Genomic DNA, 25,501 nt, shown 5'->3' on the forward strand with positions numbered 1-25,501 from the left:
CTGAGAGAGAGGGAGACACAGAATCGGAAACAGGCTCCAGGCTCCGAGCCATCAGCCCAGAGCCTGACGCGGGGCTCGAACTCACGGACCGCGAGATCGTGACCTGGCTGAAGTCGGACGCTCAACCGACTGCGCCACCCAGGCGCCCCTGCATGCTTGCTATTTCTAATGTGCTATCCCTCTGGATTTTAAACTGGAATATACTTCCTTTCCGCATGGCAGCTGGCGAAGTAGAATCGAGGTGCTCTGCCCCCATTTCTCTGGGTTTGGTTTGCTGCTCTTGCCCTGGGAGGCTCTACTTCCAGGCAGAGTGGTTTTCGGTGGTATTCCGAGAGCTGCTCCGTGTCTCCTGATTTATACTTAAAGCAGGGGTGTAGGATAGAGAACAGCTCACTTCTGTAACGTAGCATTACTTGCTGTGTTAACTAGAGGAGCTGAACTGTGGTGGCCCTGGTGAGGATGTGTGTGTTTGGAGGTATCCTGTGTAACTCCTGCCAGAGAAGCAAGGTCTGGGGTGGCACCTGTTGCCTTCTGGCTACGGACCCTGCTGGGTTCAGTCTACCACCTGTAGGTTTGTTTGTTTGTTTGTTTGTTTGTTTGTTTGTTTCTTTCTTTCTTTCTTTCTTTCTTTCTTATGTTCATTTATTTTTGAGAGAAAAAGAGCGTGAGCACGAGCAGAGAGAGAGGGGGACAGAAACTGAAGCTGGCTTCGTGCTGTCCACGGGGCTTGAACTCATGAACCGTGAGATTGTGACCTGAACTGAAGTCGGACGCTTAACCAACTGAGTCACCCAGTCACCCCCACCTGTAGGTTTCTGTCTTGCCTTTTTCAAAACAGTCAATAGAAGGGACTGTGGAGCCCTCTATTATTAGAGGTTTTTGGGTTATAAGTAAAAAAGCCCTAACTGAACTTGCATGAAGAAGGGAAGTTAGTGGAAGTTTTCTGAGCTGTGTACTTCAATATTGGCAGGGATACAGCTGGGTCTCGGATGCGACCCAGAGACTGGGACACTCCCTGAATGTCCTGTTAGCTCTTTCCTTCTCTCTGGCCCCCTCTCTTAGCTTCCCTCAATGCTTCTAGTTCTTCTCTTCTGTCACAGACCAGCATCCTCTATTCCTCAGTCCCTGTGGCAGACATGGCCACCAACACTCGTGTTTTCCATATTAAACCAAGTGTCTAGAGAGAGTGTTTTCCGTGTGTTCCAGAATTTTCTGGGAAGAACTGAGTGATCATAGAAAATGGTGACACTCATGGTAAACTGTGGGAGGATATGGAGTAGTTGAAGAGGTCATTGAGGTTCAGCGGAAAGGATTTCCTTGCTATAATTTGCAAAAAGTGTCAGGGATACCCTGTAATTGTTAGCAATTATGAAAGGACCCAAACTGTGAAACCGCATAAACTTTGGATTAAAATTTAAAGGAAAACTAAACAGTAAAGTCAACTAAAACAAAACAAGACACTACCATCAAAAAGATGCTACCGTTACCAACAAAAAAAAATCCTGTAAGTTGAGGAGATGAACCTGTTAAACAGATTCTGAAATTGCTTTTTCTTTTTTTTTTCAACGTTTTTTTATTTTTTATTTTTTTTTTTATTTTTGGGACAGAGAGAGACATAGCATGAACGGGGGAGGGGCAGAGAGAGAGGGAGACACAGAACCGGAAACAGGCTCCAGGCTCCGAGCCATCAGCCCAGAGCCTGACGCGGGGCTCGAACTCACGGACCGCGAGATCGTGACCTGGCTGAAGTCGGACGCTTAACCGACTGCGCCACCCAGGCGCCCCTGAAATTGCTTTTTCTAAAATTAAATGTCTTTTTTAGTAAAACGCATTATAACCTGTTTTCATATCAGGATTGTTTGAACTCTGAGAAATTGTGGTCAAAGTTTAAGCAGGGTAGCTTGATGTGGAAGGTATTCCTGAAAACTTGAAAATAAAGAAAATATTTTAAATTAAAATTTAAAGGCACAGGAAGAGCTTGCTATCAGAAAAAATCCTTGCGTAATTTTTTTTCTAAAATCCGCTTTTAACTTTTCATCACATTCACTTAAATGAGGATGTATCAGAATGATGTATGGAAGTGTTGAATCACTACATTGTTCACCTGAAACTAATATAACACTAGATGTTAATGACACTGGAATAAAATAAAATAAATTTAAAAAAGGATGTATCAGTGGATTTTCCATCCTTGCTCTTAATTATCCCATGGGGGCCGCCAGGTCATTGGCAGATCATGTATTCCACTGATTTCCGAGGTTATGAAAAATAGCTGTTTCCATTTTTAGTTGTTTGGTTACACACACAGATCCCCTGTATGAATTTGAGAGCCCTCTATGAATTTATTGGGATTGAATATTTTGTGTGGGTTGTGAACCTATATGCAGTAATCCAAGGAGATTTGACAGTGTCACTTAGTGATTGCAAGGTGAAGAAAAGAGTGGTCCCATAATTCTGGGAATTAGTGGCATTTGAGAATTTAGGAATTTATAAAGGTGTTAGTTTGTTATCTTCCCAAATGTACGTGATCTGCTTTATTTGTACGTCAGTTGTAAAAGAGTTTTTTTTTTTTTCTTTTCCCATTTGACTTAGAGTATATTTAAAATTAAAACTCAGTTTTCCTTTTCAGAACATGTAGGTTGTATGAAGTATACTGTATTACTGGGGTTTGGACAAGGGGAAGGGCATGATTAGCACCTGAGTAAACATGGCTGCAATGGAAGACACCCTCTGGACGGCTGCTCTAGCATGCTCCTTACTCTGCGAAATTTCCTGCCTTCAACAGGGTAGGAAACATTTGTTACTGCTTTACATGATTTAGAAGCCAGGTGGTATTCTAAAATAGTGCTGGAAGAGCCCTGCTGTTGAATGAAAATTGGGAGTGTTGCATGTAGGTCGTGCGAAGCTCTGTATCCCATCTGACCTTTTCTTCTTCTGTGGGCTTCTTTTCACAAACCACGGGGGATGCCCCCGAAATGTCAGATCTTAAATAGAAAGCCTTGAGCTGTACCTCTCTCATCAAAAATGCAGAGCTCTGAGGGCTGGGGAGACTCAGTGCCTTCAAAATGACAAGTAAGAAGTAATAATGTAAAAGCAGAAAAGCATATATGAAAGGTCTAATTTCATGTGATACCATATGGCAACAGGGAAAAAGATCAAGTTAATATTGTGAGTTTGACAAGGTATCACCTTTTAGTTTATAAAGCATGTTACGTTCTCCAGAGCATTTTTATGAACATCACTTTTGATTTTTATTTGTTGGTAAAGCGTGGAGCAAATAGTCTGCACATTTACATACGGATGGGCAGCCGAGGTTGGGGAAGCTGCGTGCTGCTCGAGGCCTCCCTGCCACTAACCGGCAGAGCCAACCAGATTCTGTCTTCTGATTCCTGGTCCCATTCATTCCTGTTTCACTTCCTTGCCTGTCCAGCTTACGAGAAATTTTATTTGATCAGAACTTAATTTACTTACTTAGACCCTGGACTTCTTCCACAAAAGAGTTGAGGTAGCTTGGGGCGTCTGGGTGGCTCAGTTGGTTAAGCATCTGAGTCTTGGTTTTAGCTCAGGTCATGACTCATGGTTTGTGAGTTTGAGCCCCATGTCGGGCTCTGCGCTGACAATGCAGAGCCTCCTTGGGATTCTCTTTCTCCCTCTCTCTGAGCCTCTCCCCTGCTTGTTTGTATACTCTCTCTCTCTCAATATCATAAAGAAACTTTAAGGAAAAAAAAGAGTTGAGGTGGGTTAAAAGTAATGGCTAAGAAGGAAATTTTGGCTCAAGTAAGGCAAATACTGGCTTTATTTAATTTTTTTTTAATGTTTATTTTTGAGAGAGACAGTGTGAACGGGGAGGGGCATAGAAAGAGGGAGACACAGAATCTGAAGCAGGCTCCAGGCTCTGAGCTGTCAGCATAGAGCCCGATGTGGGGCTGGAACTCACGAACCGTGAGATCATGACCTGAGCCGAAGTCAGATGCCCAGCTGACTGAGCCACCCAGGTGCCCCTCTCCTGGCTTTCTTCTTAAACTTTAAAATGAGAGTAAGAGGGAAACTGTTTATTTAATGAAAATTAAATTCTCTCTGTGCACCCAGAGCTACCTACCAGTTCTTAGGTCATTACTCAGCCCCCAAATATTAAGTATTTTATAAAACCTTTTTTTCCCCCCCAAATTTAGGATTGGATGAATTGAAAAAGAAGTAGCAGACAAGGGAGCTTTGTGGTTGCAGACACCATGGATTTGCTCTCTTGGTATTATATCTAGTGTGCGAGTTTTTCATGTTTTTATAAGTTTACATAAATAACAGCTAAATACCATAGTATATTTGTAAAATGGAGGAAAATCGCCCAGTCTCCACCATTATTACGACTCTTTACCAGAGCTTTCTTTTGAAACCTTTTGTCATATACATTTTTTCATAGTTTTAATCAAACCCATGAATACCTTTGTATGCTTTTTAAAATTTAACATAGCATAAATGTTTTTAATGTTTCTATATGCTTTTCATAATTATGCTTTTTTATTGTGGGAAAATGTATATAACATGAAATTTACCATTTTAACTATTTTTTTTATTTTTTATTTTTTAAATGTTTATTTTGAGAGAGAGAGAGAGAGAGAGAGAGATTGAGTGGAGGAGGGGCCAAGAGAGAAAGAGCGAGAATCCCGAGCAGGCTCCACCTGGAGCCCAATGCAGGGCTTAAACTCACAAGCCATGAGATCATGACCTGAGCCAAAATCAAGAGTTGGTCTTTTAACCAGCTGAGCCACCTAGACACCCCACCATTTTAACTATTTTTTTTTTCATTTTTTTTTTCAACGTTTTTTTAAATTTATTTTTGGGACAGAGAGAGACAGAGCATGAACGGGGGAGGGGCAGAGAGAGAGGGAGACACAGAATCGGAAGCAGGCTCCAGGCTCTGAGCCATCAGCCCAGAGCCTGACTCGGGGCTCGAACTCACGGACCGCGAGATCGTGACCTGGCTGAAGTCAGACGCTCAACCGACTGCGCCACCCAGGCGCCCCATTTTAACAAATATTTTTAAAGTGTACACTTCAGGGGCCGCCCCATTTTAACTATTTTTAAAGTGTACACTTCAGGGGCCGCCCCATTTTAACTATTTTTAAAGTGTACACTTCAGGGGCGCCTGGGTGGCGCAGTCGGTTGAACGTCCGACTTCAGCCAGGTCACGATCTCGCGGTCCGTGAGTTCGAGCCCCGAGTCAGTCTCTGGGCTGATGGCTCGGAGCCCGGAGCCTGCTTCCGATTCTGTGTCTCCCTCTCTCTCTGCCCCTCCCCCGTTCATGCTCTGTCTCTCTCTGTCTCAAAAATAAATAAATGTTAAAAAAAAATTTTTTTTAAAGTGTACACTTCAGTGGCATTAAGGACATTCACATTGTTTTGCAACCGCCATCACCACCACCACCACCACCACCACCACCACCACCACCACCACCACCATCATCACCATCTCCCAGAACTTTTTTGTCTTCCAGAGCTGAAGCTCTACCCACTAAACAAGAATTCCCAATCCTGGGGCACCTGAGTGGCTCAGTCGGTTAAGCATCCGACTTCGGCTCAGGTCATGATCTCACTGTTCGTGAGTTCGAGGCCCACATCGGGTTTTGTGCTGACAGCACGGAGCATGGAGCCTGCTTTGGATTCTGTGTCTCCCTCTCTCTCTGCCCCTCTCCCACTCACACACATTCTCTCTCTTTCTCTTTCTCTCTTAAAAATAAATAAACATGAAAAAAAATTCCCCATCCCTCCTAATCTGGCTTCTGGCAGCCACCCTTTCACTTGCTGCCTCTGTAAGTTTGACTACTCTAGATACCTCATATAAATGAAATTAACACATTATATGTCTTTTTTTGTGAGTGGCTTATTTCATTTGGTATTAAGGCTGAATAATATTCCATTGTGTGTATATACCACTCTTTGTTTATTTGTCCATCTGTTAATGAACACTTTGGTAATTACACTTTTTTGAAGAATGTAGTATTCCATCAAGTATATAAATTATACTTCAGTGCTTGACTTTTATAAGGTATTTGGATTGCTTCTAATTTGGGGCTACTTTAAAATAAAATAAATAGGTGATAAATATCATCCTACTTTTTGATCCTTGTGAGTTGTTTCTTTTGAATGGATTATGCAGACACTTGTGCTCAGTTTTGTTTGCTCTTTACTCAGTTTGAGTTTAGGCTAATTTTTTAAATGAAAAGAAGTTACGTGTATGCTACATAAAATGCATTACTCTGCATTTTACATAGATATGCCTTAGTTTAGTGAGGAAGGACCATCTAAAGAATTCTTACCTCACTCAGCAGTGTTGCCTCAGTGAGAGCATAATGCAGTGGTTTACAGATGTCAGAAATGACTGATGTTTCAGTAGTTGAGCTGATTTTAAGGCAGTATTCATGAAGAGTCTGTGGGCTGATTAAAAGATCATACCAGTCTTCAGGAATGGTACATGTACAATTCTGAAACTATAATAGTTACACGACCTAGTGGTCATGCTGGGGAAAAACTGGTATCTCTTCCTGTTTGCATTGTTATCAATCACTGGCATGTCTGACCACAGAGGTACAGTGAGAGATGGGAGTCTTGCCCTCAAAAATCTTGCATGAAGGTTGGCATGCCAACATGTCATACAGTTAGAAAACCAAAGCAACTAAGTGATAAGAGAAGCCAGCCTGGCTTCATACAGAGGAAAGGGCAGGATTCCCTGCTTTTTAGACCCTTGTCAGACAGGGGAGGGTAGGCCCGGAGAGGTCAGAAGAGGGTTCTTGAATTGGAGCTCCTGCCCTCCCCACTCCTGCTCCTGCTGCCCTTATGTTAGGCCTCTGTGCACAGTTAGTGGCCATGCACTGGTACGTCTTCGGATCTTTGGGGAATCTCGCTCCTTTGCTGGTTGGTGCGTCACCGTGGCGGTCCAGTGCTAACCCGAGTGGTGTTCCCTGGCTGGTGCATGTGGTGCAGGCAGTCCTGCCAGGCCAGATTCCCACTCCCCTCACTGGCCCACCGTGGACAGCCGTTGTCTGAAGCCTTTTCATGGAGAGTGGTGTGCTTGCCTTTGCCTGGCTGAATTAAGACTCTGGTACTTTTGTGTCAGTCTAGTCCCATCTGTTCCTTGTCTTTTAGAAACTTCTCAGTGGCCCCTCAGTGGTACCAGTCTGTTTTCTGCAGGTTGTTTTGTGTGTAATTTATTCTTATGTATTATTTTTTCCCATTTTACTGAACTCTCTTAATAGTACTAATTTTATTCAATTCTGTTGAGTTTTTCAGATGGAAAAATATTTACAACTAAGGATGATTTTGGCCTTTCCCGTTTTTACATGACTTCTTTCTTCTGCCTGTCAAAATGCACTTCCTGGAAAATCTAGAATGATGTTAACACTATTGGTGGACATCTTTGGCTTAATCATCCCCTTAGCCAGACTGCCTTTAGCACTCTTGGCTTTACTTATTTTCTGCCTGTTGCCAAATTGCTTTCTGGAAGGATGGGCTAGAATTGGAGTGTGTGCATTATCCACATCCTCACCAGTGTTGAGTGACCAGAGTATTGGGAAGGCTTTTCCTAATCTGTGGTTCTGTCATTTTAACATGAAATTTGGGTTTGGATATTTGTCATTTCCTCTAGAAATTCTAGAGTCCATAACAGAGTTGGCCTTGCTTCATGCATTGTTTTGTTCTCATCAAATAATTATATACAACTTTCCCTCCCTATTCCAAAGCAACATGGGTGTAGAATGATAGTTACTGTTGTTAATCCTCACAACACAGTTTGGTAGAAAAAGTGTGGGCTTGGAGTCAGATATCAAATCTTAGCTCTGTCACTAACAGCCTGGTGAATTTTGATAAACTTAAACTCTTTGAGCCTTGGTTTAATCATGTGTACAATGGGGATTTTTCTGTCTTACAGGGAGGCTGTAGATGTGGAGAAAGATGTAAAGTGGGTCCTTTGTAGTACAGAAGTCATCAGTTCTTGCTCTATGCCTTCTGTCTCTCCAGGTTCATCACACCAAGGCCATTCTGCAGGAATTGTCAAAGATTTTGGTAGATTTAATTTTGATTAGAGATAAGTTTACTCTCCCCCCCCCCCCATAATTCTCTGTTCCATTTTAATTTTTAAGTTGAATTGGGTGATAATTGTTTTTACACGTTCTTTTAATAATTTACTTTATTCCAAATTTAAAAAAATGTTTAATGGGTGGAATATAAATAAAATTACAACAGCAATGTCTGACGTTTATTGAGCAATTACAACTACGTGGCAGGCGGTATTCAAGGTACTTTTCGTATGTTTATTGACTCCTCCCAACGATTTTACTTCATAGGAAACTTGAGGCACAAAATGTCACCCAGCTCAGGAGTGTGACCCAGCCAGCACACTCCGGTGCCTGACTGCTGCCACCACACGGCCATCATGGTCTTGAAGGGTTTGCTTCTTTATTCTTTGTTCTGTGTTCCTAAAGCCCATTCTCTTGTTTCTATGTAGAGAGATACAGGTAGAAAAAAAAAATCTGGGTTTCTGAAAAGGCTAATAATTGTGAAGTTACATAACAAGTGTCAAACATAGAGCATTCATATCTATTGACTACTTTAATCTGTAGCATTAAGACCTTTTCCTTACCTAGGCACTAGGCAGTATAATTTCATTTAGTCTCCCTTGAAATTGCCACCCAGATCTGAGCCTTCCACTATATCTGTAGAACCCTGGTTTAATTTTGCCTTAGATTATAATAAAGTCTCCATTATTGGGATATTAAAAAAACTTTTTTAGTATAAAATGTACATAACATGGAATTTACCATCTTAATCATTTTTAAGTGTACAATTCAGTGGTATTAAATACATTCATAAGGTTGTGCAACCATCACCACCATCCATCTTCATAACGGTTTTCATTTTGTAAACCTGAAACTGTGTATCCATTAAACAATTACCACCATCCCCTCAAGCCTCTGTCAGCCATCATTCTTTCTGTCCCTGTGATTTTGACTACACTAAGTAGCTCAGTTAAGTGGAATCATACAGTATTTATCTTTTTGTGACTGGCTTATTTCACTAACACAATGCTCTCCAAGGTATATCTCTGTTGTAGCATTACAGAATTTTATTCCTTTTTAAGGCTGAATAATATTCCTCTGTGTATGTGTCTGTCTGTCTGTTGGTACATGTACACATTTTGCTTATCTGTTCATCTGTTGATAGACAGTTGCGTCCATGTCATTATATGGGTATTGTTGTCAATATAATTTTTATCAATAAATTCTTGGTTTTTTTTTTTTTTTAAGTTTATTTATTTTGCGAGAGAGGGAGAGAGCAAGCAAGGAAGGGGCAGAGAAGGAGAGAGTGAGTCCCCAGCCTCTTTGCTGTCAGTGAGAGCCTGATGGGGGACTCGATCTCATGAACTGTGAGATCATGAACTGAGCCAAATTTGAAAGTTGGATGCCCACTGACTGAGCCACCCAGGTGCCCCCACATCTTCTTGTTTTGCTTTGCTGTCGTACAGTGTTAAAGATCCTTCACTGGCTTTATGTTGTCATGGACCAGTCATGCAATCAAGATTCTGTTAGCTCTGCCTGAGAGCCCTTTGTTGGCCGTTGGTTAGAGAATTTATCTAGTAGTCTTGAAGTTTATCCTCCATCTTTTCCCACTATGCGGGGAGCTCCTCAGGGCAGGGATGGGACTTCCCTGTACTTCGAGGTGCTAACCCCAGCCCTGTGCCTGGGGCTGTGGTGGGCACTGCGTGGACATTTCTTGCATGAGTGTCCTTTGGCTGCTTTCCTCATTTCACACTTCACTTTGGACTCTTGTAGCTAAAATTAACATATAGCATCCATTGATTTGATGCTTGCCGTTTTTTTTTAAAAAAAAAAAATTTTTTTTTTTAATGTTTATTTATTTGAGAGAGAGAGAGAGAGAGACAGAGTGTTAGCCGGGGAGGGGCAGAGAGAGAGGGAGACACAGAATCTGAAGCAGGCTCCAGGCTCCGAGCTGTCGGCACAGATCCTGACTCAGGGCTCGAACCCACAAACTGTGAGATCATGAATTGAGCCGAAGCTGGACGCTTAACCAACTGAGCCACCCAGGCACCCCGATGCTTGCCCTTTTTTAAAGTCTTCTAAGCTTTCAAAAATTTCTTCCTGAAATTCTGAATCCTTCACTGATGACGTGTCTCATGAATTAGAGCTAATTTATCCCAGCCTTCATTGTGCTTTCATGTGATAGCTTTTGAGGCTGCCTTTACTTTGCCTCGCAGTTTATATACCAGCTTCTTTTAAACATAAACTGTAATTGGTTTTTTAATATAAGCAGTTTTTCAGTAGTTTTTGCTGTTTTTTTTTTTCTTTAATCAATTGTTGCTTATTGTGTGGTAATCAAGAAAACATTTGAATCTTGGTCAGGTGGGTAGCTATTTTGGTCCAGCTTCCTCAGTGTCGTGTCATAAGTCAATTAAGAGGAGGATGGGCAGGGAAATGTCTCACATATGCTTTGTCTCTGGTAGCTCAGAGTTTGTGGGGTTTGTTTGCCCTTTAGAAATTTTGAAAGGGTAGCTTTGATTCAAGTATAACTATCCTCCCAAAGCAAAATGTTCTAAAAAGTTGGGTTTTAAAGTTAGAAAGTGCTGGGGCACCTGGGTGGCTCAGTTGGTTCAGTATCCACCTCCTGATTTTGACTTGGGGTCATGATCTCACGGTTTGTGGGTTCGAGCCCTTTATCGGGATTCTCTCTCTCTCCCTCTCTCTCCTTCCCCCGGCCACTCATGCTCACACACACACACACACTCTCTCTCAAAATAAATAAGTTCAGAAAGTTAGAAAGCACTGAGATTAAATCTGTCCTGGAGAAACTTTTCGGAAGGCCACATGTGAAAATTTGTAGAATTTGCTTGTGATGAAACAAAGGGTATGTGGTGGGGGTGGGGGCAGGGTATAGGGCCTTGGAAGCATTTATGGGGCACCTGTGCAGTGGAGCCTTTAAAAGTATTTGCAGAAAAAATTTTAGACTCTTTAATTTTTAAATTAGAAATTCAGGAGTGGAATTTAGGAGTTAAGGGGAGTAAGTACCAAGAGAAATTTGTTCACTAGTTACTGTTTGGGTGCTGTCACTAAGTCAGATGGGTATGCTTCCATCAGGGAGATTATAGTGTCTAGTAGGGAACAAAGCCTTATATTAATGAAGTAGATTTTAATGACGGTACTGCGTTTCATGCAATAGGATGGCAGGTGTGTTTCTGAAGAATTTTTGAGTTGGGAGTTACCAGGGATCACCAGCATTTTCACCATCATATTTTTCTTTTTATTATTTTCCCTCATTGCCCCCAGAAATGTGATCTTAATAAGTTAGGATCTTTATTGTAAGATAATGGCATTCATAGCTCCTGTTTATTCAGTATGTAATTGTATGCTTCATGATGAGCCTAGCGAGGGAGAGGACAGAGATGGAGAAGAAGAGGGTCTGAGAATCCCAGGTCAGGCCATGGTAGGGAGCCAGCAGAGGAGGTTGACAAAGAGCAGTCAAGAGGGAGGAGGAAGGTGAGTGGAGAGTTCTGCTGAGGTCTTTCAAGGACTGATGCGTTTAAAACCTTCCACTACGCTGTGAGGTAGGCAGTGTTATAATCCCCACTTCACAGAGTGGGAAACTAGGCCTTGAGCAGCTTAACAGCACAGCTCTTGTCAGGCAGTAAGTGATGGAGCTGGGATTTGAAGTCAGGCATTCAGATTCCAGAGTCTCCCTTCTTAACCATGGCTGCTTCCCAGCTTCACAGATGTTGCCACGCTCAGTTATAATTTCAGCCAGAAACAAACGTGACAGTTTTGTTTGTGGAACTGTACCCGAGGTAGATGCGTCGTTCTTTTTTTTTTTTTTTTTTTTTTTTAAAAACATGGGCTACTTCATGAATTTGTATGTCATCCTCGTGCAGGGTCCGTGCCACTCTTTGTATTGTACACGTTTTAGTGTGCGTGCAGCTGAAGTGAGCACCGGATGCATGGTTCTTAGCACATTTTACACTTGATCTTAGCCAAATGGCTAAGGAGCGGTCAGTACCTTTTAAATACTGAGAATACTATGTACTTTGGTTAGCAGGTTTTAGACACATAGAGAGCCTGTGACCTGTGTTTGGGAATCTGGTCCAATTTTGTCATTTTACCTGTGGAGGAATGGACACCCTTTTTGTTGAGGGACTTACCCAAGACCCTTAGACTTGAAGCTTAGACTTTGGTCTCTTGACTCTGAGGTCAGAGTTTTCCTCACTGTACATCACCCTTGAGACTCATGTTCTTTTATGGTGTTGTAAATGAAAGGTAGAGTTGAAATGAATATGTAAGGTGCTAAAAATGCTCTCGTCAAGATCATTGATAATCTCCATGTGGCTCCTTCCAGTGTGTTTATCCAACTTGACCTTTCAGAAGTTAGAGCTGTTAGGACCCAATGTCTGTTGGCCTTCCTCCTCCTCTGCACGGTTCTTTGTCAGTCTCTTTTTCTGCCTCTTCCACCCAGGCCTGACCTGGGATGTTGGGGTTCCATTGGGTTCACCACTAGACCATCTTCTTTCCTCCACCTTAATCTTCCTTGTCACCAAGCTCACCATTTTCTGTAGTTAACTCATTTTTATGTGAATGGCTCTTAAGTTAATATCTCAACTCCAGACTTTTCCTCTGAGGTTCAGATTCATGTCCAGCGACACACTTGACCTAGACATTTGAATGCCTCATGGACACTGCAGAATTAACACACCAAATGGAACCTCTTCCACAGGCCCTCTGGACCTTTTCACAGCAGCCCCCTCTCCATTCTGTTCTTCACCTCAATTATTGCCACCGACTGGGAATCATTCATGATGATAGCAATAAGAGCCGACGTTTATTGAGAGAATTAATGTGCCAGGCAGTTCCTTAAACTCAGTCTATTTAGTCCTAACAACAGTACCATGAAGTAGGTGATGAGAATAGTAATAAGAATAGAATTGTATAGCTCCTACTGTGTGCCAGGCACTGTTTTAAGTATGTTACAGATACTAACTCATTGGATTCTCAGTAAATCCGTGAGGTAGATTCTCTTACTCTCCCTGACTGCTAATGTCAGACTCTGAAGCAGAGAGACGAAGTTACTTCCCACAGCACTCAGGGCCCCTCGGCTAGTAAGTGGGAATACAGTCTCGGCAGAGACGGAGTGTGGGCCGTGCCAACACCTCATTTTAGTGTGATTATCCCCTTTTCCCACACAAGGCAGCCACGCCTCCATTTCCGCTCCCTCATCTAGTTCCTCAGAAGTTCTGTTGGTTCCAACTCCACAGCTCAGCCCCAGGCTGCTCTCTCCTCCCTCTCACGAGTGAACAGCTTCCTTCAGGCACCATCGCCTCACCCCTGGATCGCTGCAACCTCCTGCCTGTCCTTTCCGCTTTCACTCTGTCCCCATCCGGCAGTCTTGACGTGAAAGATGGACCGTTTCAGTCTGCTGCTTGGTACCGTTCAGAGGCCCTGCCCCGTCAAGATAGAGATGAGCTCCCTTCTGTGCCGACAGGGCCCCGCCTAAACCTCGTCCTAGCCCTTCGATTTCTGCTCTGTGGCCCCCCGGTCTTTTTTCACGTCCTCGTGTGTGCCAGTCTTCCCTGCCTCATTGTCCCGCATATACCCCTGCTCCATCGCTTCTTTGGTCTGTGTTGCTGTCCCTTGTCAGAGGACCTTCCCTCCCCACCCCTCACAAGGCTGTTTTCTCCTTTGCACAGCCCTCACCCCCAAGGGCAAGAACCTTAAGTGTTTGTCTCTTTCCTTTTGCTGTTGTTCCCCCATTAGAATGTAAATTCCCAGATGGCTAGAACTCAGTAATTACTTGTTGAAAAAAATAAATATAGGTTAAATTTTAGGCTGCACTAGAAACCTAACTTTTCCCTAACTTTTTCAGGTAATGTGCTCTGAGTTCTAGAAAGGCTGATTCTTCTGCACACTGGCACACAACTCACTGCTAGGTTATAGAATGTCTGCACGGTTCCTCCACTTCTGGGCCACACAGACTGTAAGAGTCCCAGGACATCTACATCTGCGTTTTCTGTTACTTTACTCTTAGCCCTTCCCATCTATCTTTCTCCTCCTCCTCCTCCTCTTCCTCCTCCTCCTCTTCCTCCTCCTCCTCCTCCTCCTCCTCCTCCTCCTCCTCTTCCTCCTCCTCCTCCTCCTCCTCCTCCTCCTCCTCCTCCCCTCCTCCTCTCCTCCTCCTCCTCCTCCTCCTCCTCTTCCTTCTTCTTCTCCTTCTTGTTTATTTATTTTGAGAGAGAGTGCATAGGGGAGGGGCAGGGAGAGAATCCCAAGCAGACTTCACACTGTCAGTGCAGAGCCAGACATGGGACTTGGTCTCATAAACTGTGAAATCATGACGTGAGCTGAAATCAAGAGCCAGATGTTTAACCAACTGAGCCACCCAGGTGCCCCTACCCATCTTTCATGCACCACAGAACTTGACCTTTGGGAGACCCCTGCTTCCAAGCATGGTGGTGCTGACGTTTTTGTGGGCAGTGGAAGGAAGTGAGGCAGGAGTGCTTTCACCCATGGTGAGGAGCTGAGCCTCTGAGTTTTTGGCCGTATTTCTACCTGTGAATGGCCGTTGGATAAGGTGACCTTTAAGGTCCCAATCCGACTGTCACCAGCTCTGTTTCTCCTGGCATTGGTGTACAAATTGAGCACTAAGTTGAGACATCTGGATGGCCACAGTCACAACTTTTCTTTCTCTCTCTTTATGCCCACTCTGTCCCTCAGCAGCTCTATGTCACTGTCCCTAGGGACAGCTCTTCTGGAGCCACCTTAGATGTACAACTACTTTAATGGCAAGTTTTACTTTCCTCAGTACTAATTCTCCCAGGATGGGGTCCAAGGAAATGTGCCTTATGCAAATTCCTGTAGTAAGCAAAATGATGGAATTTGGGCTAATTTTAGTAAACAGGCCATAACTGTTAGCAAATTAATTAAGATCTTGTTTGTAATTCTTTTGTGGAGGACAATAAATTATCAGCTTATTTAAGACCCTGTGACTTCCAAGGAACTGTCATTCTGTGTCTGTGAAAGTATTGAATGTGGATGGGCCCCTGCTAGGAGGTGTAGGAGTGTGCCATTCACACATACTTTTCAAATTGGAGCATATTATCTCTTACTGAGTAGGAATAATGACTGTAATGAACTAGGGAGACCTTTCTTCTAAAGCAACAAAAACAGTATGTTCTTAGTTGACAACGGAAGGGTAAACACGACCTAATTAGTGACTGCTTCAGCTTTTCTCTGGTCCTAAGCTCATGGCGTAGAGAGGTAGCAGCAGGCCAGCTCGATGGTCCCGACTTGCAGCACTTGTGCCCTGGGATACCCTTCCCAAGTGTTTGTGCTTTTTAATTTGGAATAACTGGGAAGTGATAGGTGGAAAGCAGCACTTTCTCCTCTGCCAATGTACAGAGGTGTTTCTGTTGTGCAAATAGGCAGGGCCTAAGTTATTAGAATCTACGTGTTTGTTTGCCTGGCTTTTCCTGGTTCTGAACATCACCTTTAACAGCCCCTCAGTCAGGGAGGTCGGGGAAATGAGATTCTTCATAGACAGTAAAGAGCATTATTGAGGAAAGTACTGTGGTGTTATAAGTACATTGTGGGTTAAAATGACTTTTATGGGTTAACCTGTATAGCGGTGATAGTACTTAACAACATTACCTCTTTAGAATTACTTAGAGTTCTGAAAAATCCATTGACAAATAGACTTTAGCCAGCTAGTATATGGATTGATTGGGGAAGTTTGTGCTGGGTCAAGAAGCAAGGATTGGCCTTGGCTACCATGGCAAGAATAATAGCTACCCCTACGTATCCTCTGTGGGGAGCTCAGTGTGGGTTGTGTAGGATTTCATTTCTTGTGTCACACTAGGCTTGGTCACTCTGACCTTCTGGTGGCCTGCAGAGTACTTTTGGCTTTTATGTGGAAGCTGTCACTCTGCACCTTGAATATCAGACCTTCTGCCAGGACGTCTTAGGATGATTCTCAGGCTGTGGAGAGTGCACTTCCACAATGCAGATATCCTGAGATGGCCTGAAATTAGTCGCTCCTTCTTGCAACTGTCTCAGGTATGTGGGCACCAGGAATACTCCTTTTTTCTTTTTTCTGGAAGCAGTAATCTCTGCGGTCTTTCTGGGCCATCTCAAGCTTGACTTCTGCTTTCTTCACTCACATACCATCTTGTCAGCCCTGTCACCTGATTCCTGCATCTCTCCCCACTTCCTCTGATATTGGGGCCCTAGTTTGTGTTGGACCTTCTTGGCAAGAGGCAGAGGCAAGCGTGGGCTCCCTTCGTTTAGTGTTAAATTTCTCATTCCTGGTGTGGAGTGACAGAGCTTTGAAGGGGTCTTAAATCTGTTGATTGTCAGTCAGGTGGACTGCACCGTATTTGCTTCAGACGCAGTGTTAGGGGAATGGCGTAGGGTCTATTTACACAGCTCCTTTGAGACTCTTAAAGGTGTCCTGCCTTGGTATATAATACAGTGAGCTGTATTGACAGTACAGCTTTGTGAAGAAAGAACCAAGTTCAGCACCTCACCGTTTCCTTCAGTTGCTTTGATACAGTCTGTTTTGGAGTGTTTGGAGGGGAAATCAAGAATAAAATAGATTTTTTTGGCCTCTTACTTTGAATGTAAACGACCCAGCACTATCCAGAAGATGCTTTTATTATTAGAACTAAAAGATGGTGTTTTAGCTTGTGTTGATTGACTTGATTGAAGTGCTTAATCTTGAAGACCTCTGTTTTGGTCTTTCTTGGGAAAAAATGAAATGTTACTTGGGTAACCTTTTTGTCTGGTTTAATTGGAGAAAATTTTTATATCATGGGTTTAAAAGAACAGCTGCTCTGGAAGCAAGAGTTTTTTCTTCTTGATCATTTTACCTATTTTATTACTTTATTTTGTTTGTAATAGATGTCAGTGAGTCTTTATTTGATCCTGATTCCCCCCCCCCCCCCCCCGCTTTAAACATCGAATTGAACAAATACTTCTGGAAGCTCCACTGCCTGCAGGGCATTGTGTTAAGAGGTTCAGACATAAATCACAGTCTCTGTATTAGGGTGGGTGAAGTCATCTTTCCTTTACACAGACTCTGGGGTGATCTGGGGTGGGTAGTGTTCATAGGACTGGACATGGTTTTTGATAATGTAGATAATGTAGAACAATTAATAATTGTTAAGAGTTTAAATTTTGGATATGTTTTCTACCACTTAGTTGAAACTTTAAAGAGATACCATTAACAATACATATAAACTACTTTAATATTTTTCCATGATAACCTCAGGTCTGATAGAAAGATATATTCTTCTCCCTTCTCTTTTATGTTATGATCTTAATGTCATGGGAAGATAATAATACAGAGTTTGTAGTAGTATGTTTAGAAAATACTTCTAGCCTAAGTGTATGATACCCTGTCTGTATGCATGAGGAGTCTTTAACACATGGCTTAAATTGTGCAAAAATTAGTTTCAAATGACTTCCTCAGTGTCTAACTTCAGATAATTGTAACAAAAAAGAAAAGAAAATGGGTAATATCCCTGTCCCAGCCTAGTCACTTGTCACTAGTATAACTGGGACAGTATCCTTGGCCTGTCTTCTTCCCCTGTCCCTAGAATGGTGTGGGCCTCCCTGTGTTCTTACTGAGGCCTACAGCAGACCTACTCATTCTCTTCCAAGGGCTTCTCAGGCAAAGCAGGCAGCTGTGAACACTTGATACTTGACTTCGCTTGGAATTTAGCAATGTGAACCTCTCTGCCTAGAAAGTCGTTCCCTAGATCGTACGGCTGTTACTTCAGAATGGTGTTGTTAGGTGATGCCTCCTTATGACCAGACTAATGTGTGGTGTTAACTACATGGATGGGCAGGAGGTACAATGCAGTAGATGTAAGAGTTTGGCTTTTGCAGTAACTGGGGAATCAAAATTTACAATTCAGTAGGAAAATGGCCTGTTTTTCTTATATATTCTTTTTTCATTTCCTTATTTATGAACTTGAATGTTGGTTCAAAGGCCTCAGTATGAATTTTTAGAACGGTAGTATGACATCAGTCTTGTGGAGGCAAGACTAATATAATGTGTGTGAAGAAAGGAAACCTTAGACATTATAAAATGACTAATTTAGTGAATATGCTTTTTAGGCCATTGTATTTTGGGGGGGTTATTGCTTTTTTATTTTTGATATTTTAATACTGGTCATTTTTTTACCTTACCCTCCCTGCTTATTTAAAATAATCTTTTCTTCATTTTCTTGACTAGGAATCCATTTTCTTAGCATTTTAGAATAAGTGACTGCCTGAAGGTAGATTTTATTTTTATTCTGAAGACCCAAGTTCTTATAGAAATTCTTCAGTGAAGTTAAAAACCACTTCACACCAAAGGAGAAAACCATGGCTAGAAGAACCCCCTGCACAGTTTGATTTCCCACTTAAATGGCCCTCAGTGCCTCTGTATCTATGAAAACTGTTGGCTCAGTCCCTGCTGGCTTTGGGGACAAAGCCCAGCTGGCCTTATGAAGGTGGCCTGAGTTGGGTGATTAATTGGAGATATTTTTATTTGAGGCCTTGAGCCATCTTCAGGTTTGCAGGAGACAATCTTACATTGTAATGGTATTTGAAAGGTGTATTCTTATTGTGCAGTACACATTTGAACTGTTTAAATTGGGAGAAACACTGTCGTTTGTCATCTAAATTGGAAAGTCAAGGGTATGTTTGATTCATAGTTTCTCCACTGCTTAGCATGGAGGCTAAGATGTAGGGCAGTTAGGTGTTTGTTCAGTGAATGAATAGATGGACAGATGTGTGGGTAAATGGATTTAGTTGTGTTTTATTTAAATGTTTGTTTATTTTTGAGAGAGAGAGAGAGAGAGCGTGCAGAGGAGGGGCAGAGAGACAGAGGGAGACACAGAATCTGAAGCAGGCTCCAGGCTCTGAACTGTTAGTGCCGAGCCCAGACTGAACTGTTAGGCCATGAACCGTGAGATCATGACCTGAGCCGAAGTCGACGTTTAACTGACTGAGCCACCCAGGCACCCCTAGTTGGGTTTTATTTAAAAAACATTTTATTTAAAAAGAAACAGCAACAGATACGTTAAGTCTGAGAGAAAATAGCCACTTTGAATCCTTCGTGCTCCTAATTCTTTGGGTAAGTGACTAGGAGAGAAGTGGATTATCACATGGGGCCAGGTGTTGTAGACTCTAAGTGTAAAGTTCTCTTTTGGCCAGCAAAAGAGCCGATGCAGGATTAAAATGAGAGATGGGTATTATCCGGGAAAAAGACAAGAGCCCCTTGCCCTGTATTTATTCAGATCAGAAGGCTTGCAAACGTGATGGGCATGTACAAAGAGACAAACTAGGAACATTAACTGGGGGATGTGAGGGGGAAAAGGGGATTTTGAAGATATATAGCGTTTGGGATTTGGGTCAATATAAAACAAAATCCGGGCGCCGAGCAGATGGGTAGATGGTTGTTAACAGCAGACAGGAGGCACCGTGCCTGTTTATCTTTGCCAGCCTGGGGGATGAGACAGATAGGGGGAATAACCTCAGGGTTAATAAGCCACCTTTTCTTTTGTTAACCATCTCTGCTCTGGGCTGCTTTGCCTGCAGTGCAGTGGTCCATAGTCCAATCCACCAATTTACCTACCCTGGCTCTATTCTCCTATGAAAACAGCTTTCTGCTATAGTACTAAACTTGGTGTGCTTTCACCCTGAGTATCTAATCTTGTTGTTCCTATGTATTGGGCACCTTTGCGCCATTTCTATTTCAGGCCTTTGCCTCTCTCTCTATTTTTGGGGACTCATCTCCCCCCCCCCATTTTGAGGTGCTTCCCTATTCTCGGGGTGTCTTTGCACCCCCCTATTCTTGGAGTGCCAGTCTGGTTTACCCAAACTCTGGTGTGAGCATTTTATGGCTTTGTATTTCTTTATGCCTTGTTAACCCATTGGTGTAAGCCCGGAGGATTCCTGAACTTATCCCCCACAGCCAGGTTGTGCTGCCTCAGCTTGGGAATGTTCTGGGAAGGATATTCAAAAAGGCAAAAGGAGAAAGAAACAGAATCTCCTTTGTTTCCATGCATTTTACTGGTATCTGAGAGAGGTAATTCAGACTTTGGGCTCCTAGATTGAAATCCCTGCCTTAATTTCCTTATGTATAGGACCAGCCTAAATACTGAGTTCTTTTTTCCCATCCTGGCTTTTATTCTTTCATCAGCCCAAAAGGATGACAGGGACAGGTGGCAACATTTCATAGGTAAACAGAGGAAGGCAGGGTGATGGAGTATATACCTTAGGGCCATTAGTCTTATTGATGAACTAGTTTGAGAATCATCCTTTTTAGGAACAATGGGAAGGACATGTTCTCCGTCCATTTGATCTATAGTACATTTTGGACCATATTATCCTAGCCCTCAACTGTTGCTTTTACTGAATTACCCATTAACCTCAAACCTTTATTCTTGCTTTCTATTGGAAATAATTATAAATCCTGTTCTGCATTTGTGTGAGGTTGTTAAAGACACTATCCTTTCCATCATTTGATGGCTCTACTGTGGTACTTTAATGTTGACATTTTTTCAGAACTCAGTACTAGGGAAAGGTTGTCTTTCCTGGGTAACTAGACAATGTCTTCATTTCTAAGAATAAGCCATCCTCAGTCCCCTTTTGTCTTTATTGCAAGCATACTTAAGGCCAAGTTTTTTGTGCTTACTGTTAACATTTTTACTGTCTCTGTTTTCTTAACTGTTTCTCCTTTTTGAAAGTCTGTTTTATAAGTTGATAAGTAATCTTACTTATTTTGTATGTGCTTTTTATAAAGTGAATTAAATATTTTTCTGGAGAGAGTCATGTTTTTAATACATTCATTAAAACAAAGTACATATTCATTAGTCATTAAGTACGTTGAGTTTGAGCTTCTTTCCCTGCTAATTCTGGTCAGTTTTTCTTATTTCATCCTGGCCTTGCTGATTATTTCCAAATTTAGGTGTATAAATACTATTTTATTTAAGATATTAAGATTGTGGTGTAAGAAGTTGAAGGAAATAGAGCTAATCTGCTTCTTTCAAAAACCAAGCTTTTGATAAAACGATTATGAATCCCTTCTGAGAACCTGGGTGATATAAATCATTGCCTGAGCCCAAGAGTCATGTTCATTATCTCTAGCTATGATTATAGCCCTTAATGAAATGTGGTTTAAGGGAAGATTTGCATCATTACCCTTTTTTCCTGCTACCCAGTGTCTATTATTTGAGGTAACACTCTTTTCTGGGAAAAAATGTTGCTCTGATTGGATAGAAGCACAGTGGAGATTTAAATTCTGTGGTGTATTTTCTCATGCCATATATTTTCTCATGTTTTATTTGTACACCTACTCAACAGTACTCCGAATTTACTAAGTTTTCCCTGATGCTTTTCATTCTTGTTAGTGTTAGTGTAACCACACTTGTGGGAAGCAGACATGTAGAACTCACAGGGACCCAGACAGACACCTTTATTGATGAACCCCATTTCATATCCACTATTTCTCAGTTCAGAATTCTTTGAACTATTTCATATACAGAATGTTATATTACATGAAAATCTATGGAGATACGCATCTGTAGGTGCTAAGATGTGGTGGTGTGATGGTGGGTCCTTATTTAGCTTCCTTGAACTTTATTTTGCTAACTGGTAACTTTCCTACAGATGGTTATTGTTACAGTAAAAGGAAATAATAATAAAAAATCTTGAATTCAGTAATAATTGAATCAGAATAATAAGTGTTTCCAAGCCTTTGGTGATGGTCCATTTATTCCCCAATTTGTATAACCAAATTCCTGTGTGAAACAGCTCCTTGATGTAGAACGTGACGTGATTTCGCTTGTGCTCGGAATCTTCCCAGTAGCACAGCACAACTGGTAGCTTGTTTCCAATAATGGAATCTCTACTTCATCTCATTTCCTGTACATCCTTTCCACTGCCATATCTCCTCCTCTCCTCCTTTCCACTGCCCTATTTCCTACTTTTCTCCTGTCCTCTGCCCTATCTTCTACTTGAATTTGATTTAACTTTGGATCTGTGTGCTTGTCATGATTTTTTTTTTTTTTTGGTAAGTTCTGTATATTAGATATAGTATTATATTCCTGAAGTATCTTTTTAAATCAGTGGTACATACAAGTGTTGTGTTCTTTATCATCCAGTCATCCTTCAGAACTACTTTCCTAAATTCAGGTTGGTCTCTTTATTATTAGGAAATAAACTTATGCCTCTTGTCCTCTGCCCGTCCAGGTCTTTCCTTGTCACACTCAGGGTTGGCATCCTTTCTAGCCAATCCTAGCCTTGCTCTCCTGTTGGCTTCTTGTGTTTCCCCCATGCTAGGCATCTCCTACTTTGACTGCTTACCTGGTTTCAGCTCTTGCTCACTTTGGGGATGATTTCTTTAAAAAAAATTTTTTTTTTCAGTGTTTATTTATTTCTGAGACAGAGAGAGACAGAGCATGAGTGGGGGAGGGGCAGAGAGAGAGGGAGACACAGAATCGGAAGCAGGCTCCGGGCTCCGAGCTGTTAGCACAGAACCCGATGTGGGTCTTGAACTCACAGACTGCAAGATCATGACCTGAGCCGAAGCCAGACACTCAACCCGCTGAGCCACCCAGGCACCCCAATGATGATTTCTTTTTTTTTTTTTTTAATTTTTTTTTTTTTTTTCCAACGTTTTTTATTTATTTTTGGGACAGAGAGAGACAGACAGAGCATGAACGGGGGAGGTGCAGAGAGAGGGAGACACAGAATCGGAAACAGGCTCCAGGCTCCGAGCCATCAGCCCAGAGCCCGACGCGGGGCTCGAACTCACGGACTGCGAGATTGTGACCTGGCTGAAGTCGGACGCTTAACCGACTGCGCCACCCAGGCGCCCCAGCCAATGATGATTTCTAAACGTACATCTGAATATGTAGGTGATACACTATGCCCCCCCCCCCCCCCCCCCCCCCGGAAATAAGGCTGACTGGATATTCTGGAAAATTTTCTGGCTGTAAACACTTCCAGTAGAAATATTGGAGAAGATAAAATAAGCACCCTTTTGGGGCACCTGGGTGGCTCTGTCAGTTAAGGGTCCAACTCTTGATTTTGACTTGGTCATGATCTCACAGTTCGTGGGATTGAGTCCTGCATTGAGCTGTGTGCTCACAGTGCTGAGGTTGCTTGGGATTCACTCTCTTCCGCTCTCTCTGCCGCTCCCCTGCTCATGACCCCCTCTCTCAAGATAAGTAAATAAACTTTAAAAAATAAACACTCTTGGGGTGCCTGGGCAGCTCAGTCAGTCAAGTGTCCAACTTCGGCTCAGGTCATGATCTTAACGGTTCGTGAGTTTGAGTCCCGCATAGGGCTGTGTGCTGACAGCTCAGAGCCTGGAGCCTGTTTCGGATTCTGTGGCTTCCCTTCTCTATCTGCCCCTCTCTGGCTTGAGCTGTCTCTCTCTCAAAAATAAATAAACATTAAAAAAAAAAAACCCACTCTTTTATAATCTTTATTACAAGACAGTGAGAAACTCACAAGCGGGGAAGAAGATGAGGAGGAGTGAGCATTACTGAGAGAAAAAGGAAGAGTAGGAAGGGACACCCAGGGGAGCTCTGCTGATACCAAGCACCTAGAGTTCAGGGATATGGAGTTTCATTGGAACCTCTTTGAAGGGCTGGGCTGGGGGTGGGGAGAGAACACCCATTAGCAAAAGGAGGAGGCTTCTTCTTGAAAAAAAAAAGTCTTTTTTGAATATATTAGGTTTAGGATTTGAATTTGTGTTACCTATGTGGTCTGGAAAACCCCAGGCTGAGAAACTCCTCTCAATGCTTCTGGGTTGGAAATACCCAAGGGCTTGGTAGAAGTAAACATGAATCGCCTCTGGAAGAATGACACCTTCAAACCATTGATTCAGAGCTCTGGAATATGAGCAAACAACAAAACATTACTAAACATATAAGGAAATGAGCCACCATGAATGAGAGTCACCTTAAAGTTGGCTGCGATGTGCCATTTGTTCCATCCATTCATTCCTCAAATTTTTACCCATCACTCATTATATACCAGGTACTATTCTCAGTGCTGATGTTATGACAGCAAAATATTTCCCATGGGGAATGGGAATCCGGCTCTTGACTGGAGGACTTGATACATTTGGCCCAGGGCCCTGCCCACTTGAAGGCTCTGAGTCAAACCATTGATTTATGTTAGTTCCTTTATTTTACAAATGGAAAAACTGAGATCACAGTGGTCAAGTAATTTGCCCAAGACATAAACCTCAGTTTCCTTGTCTGTAGAATGGGGATAATACCTATCCCACAGGGGAGCTGTGATGATAATGGTTTGACTAGCATATCATCTACCACAAATGGGCCTGTTCTTCCTTCTCCATCATCCTGACAGTCACAGGTGGTACAGAGACTCAGTCTTTCTGATTTTCAGCTCTGGTGCTTTTTTCTGCTGATGATTTGACTCCATAAGATCTTTGATTGTCCAAGCCCATACAAAGTCCCACATTTTCACTGTTAATTGTTCTGTGATCATTTCATGTACGAGCTTTGCTTCCATAGCTAGATTGTGAACTGTTGAAGAAGTTTGGGTACCAGATTTTGTGTTTTTATATTAACTTTACATTATCTAGTCTTTTGTTGCTCACTTGGTAGGTGTTTTATAGTATTCATTTATTGTGGCCTGATTAAGCACATAATGCCATTGTTATGAGGAAATAAAAATATTTCTGCACAGAAAAGTCATTATGGTCCTTATGTGAGAGTTTTGGCAAAGTAAAAAAGAAATGCTTTTGCTGGCTGTTTATGAGGCAGACATCTGTATTCCGCTGCTTCTGTCCCTGATTGCTGAGATGATTCTCACCTGGTTTTCTGCTTTTTTTCTTTACAGTCCATGGCTGCTCATTCATTCAGTGCCAAGCATGTTTACAGGTTCTACTCACCAAGCTGGCGCTCTATGTGCTGGCAATTATTAATACCCCCACAACCACTTCTGTAGCCCCAAGCACATGTTTGCAACTGGAAATGTGTACATTTGTATGGGTACTGGGTCATCAGTTAGCTCTGGTCCCCTGCCTTCTGCCTTAGTGCAAGGCCTTGAAGAACAGTCCGGCGTGCTTGGTGTGTCCGCCCTGTCCATCTGTGGGCCAAGGGGCGGGCACTTCTGCTTACCATTTGAACCAGGAAGGAATCACTTGGAAGTTCTCCCTCCCATAGAACCCATCTGAGGCTGGGCCAGAGCCAGGACTCTCTGTTCTCTGTGCAGTTACTGGCTGCATTTCAGCTACCCATTTGAGCTCTTTCTATATGAAAAACATGAAAGTGCCAGGGGATTGTTTTTTTGAAAGCAAAAAAAGATGGCAGCAGATGTGAGAACAGATTTACTCATCATGATGTAAATTGGTGCTTTGTTTTCATTTTAGTTGAACAATAAATAGGTATTCATGAAAATATTTGGCTGTAAAAAATTAAGAAAAATAAC

At 42.4% G+C, this 25,501-nt stretch overlaps 1 protein-coding gene and 1 non-coding gene across 3 annotated transcripts in view; one reads left to right on the forward strand and one right to left on the reverse strand.

The window, feature by feature from the left end:
* TULP4 (TUB like protein 4) overlaps positions 1-25,501 on the forward strand; it is a 243,174-nt gene that overhangs the window by 17,778 nt on the left and 199,895 nt on the right. The window lies entirely within an intron of this gene.
* On the reverse strand, positions 11,884-11,987 carry LOC131515599 (U6 spliceosomal RNA). The gene has a single exon (XR_009263656.1). It is a non-coding gene; the product is annotated as a U6 spliceosomal RNA (small nuclear RNA).

Source organism: Neofelis nebulosa, chromosome 6 (assembly GCF_028018385.1).
Source record: "Neofelis nebulosa isolate mNeoNeb1 chromosome 6, mNeoNeb1.pri, whole genome shotgun sequence".
Taxonomy (NCBI): domain Eukaryota; kingdom Metazoa; phylum Chordata; class Mammalia; order Carnivora; family Felidae; genus Neofelis; species Neofelis nebulosa.